Source organism: Sinocyclocheilus rhinocerous, unplaced genomic scaffold (assembly GCF_001515625.1).
Source record: "Sinocyclocheilus rhinocerous isolate Xijiao unplaced genomic scaffold, SAMN03320098_v1.1 scaffold1101, whole genome shotgun sequence".
In the NCBI taxonomy this organism is placed as follows: domain Eukaryota; kingdom Metazoa; phylum Chordata; class Actinopteri; order Cypriniformes; family Cyprinidae; genus Sinocyclocheilus; species Sinocyclocheilus rhinocerous.
The window spans coordinates 625,912-627,491 of NW_015638359.1; positions in this window are offsets into that span (position 1 = coordinate 625,912).

The following is a 1,580-nucleotide window of genomic DNA, read 5'->3' on the forward strand; positions in this document are numbered from 1 at the left end:
TATATATATATATATATAGTATTTATAGAGTTTTAGCTTTTAGTTTTAATTACATTTTCTTATTTGTAAGTCGCTTTGGATAAAAGCGTCTGCTAAATGACTAAAAGTAAAAAGTAAAAGTAAGGAAAACTCAGTAAACAACACTTACAGTATCTGTCTTAAGCGCGTGTCCGGGGCAAGCTGCTTGAAGCGGTAGTTTATAACTGTATAGTTGTTTTAAACTTAATATAAAGTATCCTCTTGTTTAGTTTCGCGTACTTTTCACTGAGAAGTTCTCTTTACTCATTTTACAGATATGTTTTTTTTTCCATAGAAGCATTATTCACTGCTGGGTGATTCTATAATTGCAGGTACATTTGGTGTCCGAAGTCATTATTTTTTTCTGCTTTTTTTCAAATGGTTATATTTTTAATTATTTTAATAATTTGTTACTTATTGTTATGAATTACAAGATGTTACAGTCAATAACAATATAATAATTTGTGTAAAACGTGTCTTAAATAGCTCAAAATCATGATTTCTTGTTGTCCGAATTAATTAATTATTAATTTTTTCCATCATGTATCATTGTGTAATCAAAATATTTTATTGTACTTTTCTTTTTGTAATATTTCGTTCATTTTATTTATAAAAGCCCTAAATACTAATTTACTTAATTCTACAACATTAAATTGTTTAAAAATAACTTTTTTCTTATAAAAATGTGTGTCCATAAATCTTGCGTCAACTCTGTTACCGTACCATACTTTGCCTTTAAATTAGTGTTCTTATAAAAATGTGTGTCCATAAATCTTGCGTCAACTCTGTTACCGTACCATATTTTGCCTTTAAATTGGTGGAATTATCTCCCACAACTATGTAAGATACAGGAAATGATGACACTTTCCCTCACTGATAAGATCTGAAGCACTGAAAAGTCTGTGTGCTCTCTCTGAGAAAATATTTTAATCTAAAAATGTCATCTACCAAGAGTTATTTTGAATAATTTCAACACTGTTACCACAATATCAAAAGGAAAACAAAATGTATTACTGATCACAAATTGGGTTATTTAAAGGTATTTTAATCATGATTTCATTAGTGCCATGTGCTCTTAGCATTTATGCTAGCAAGTGGAGTTTTTGGCAAAAATAAAATAAAATTGTCAATTCTGTTACCTCCACCAGATAATTCTGTCAATTCTGTTACTTTACAATTCTGTTACTTAAAGGGTCAACTCTGTTTATGAACTATTTTCACAAAAAAACTATACAATTGTTGTTTAAAATCTCATAAATATTATTGAGATATGATGCACCCTTATAATATTTCAACAGTTTTCTCTTTTCTTTTTTTTTACTGGACATTGTATATAATACATTTTCAGATGAAAAATATTTGCTCCAAGTGGACAATTCTGTGAAGACAGGCATTTAAAAAAAATTTTAAGGTATGCATAGGTGGAATATTATCTCAGTTCCAAATGTTGGAATGTAAGGACTGTTTGTCTAATGATACAAGAAGGATTTTTCCTTTTATGATTTATTGTTATTTCTACACATTGCCTAATTTGTCTATAACAGAGTTGACAAACAATACCA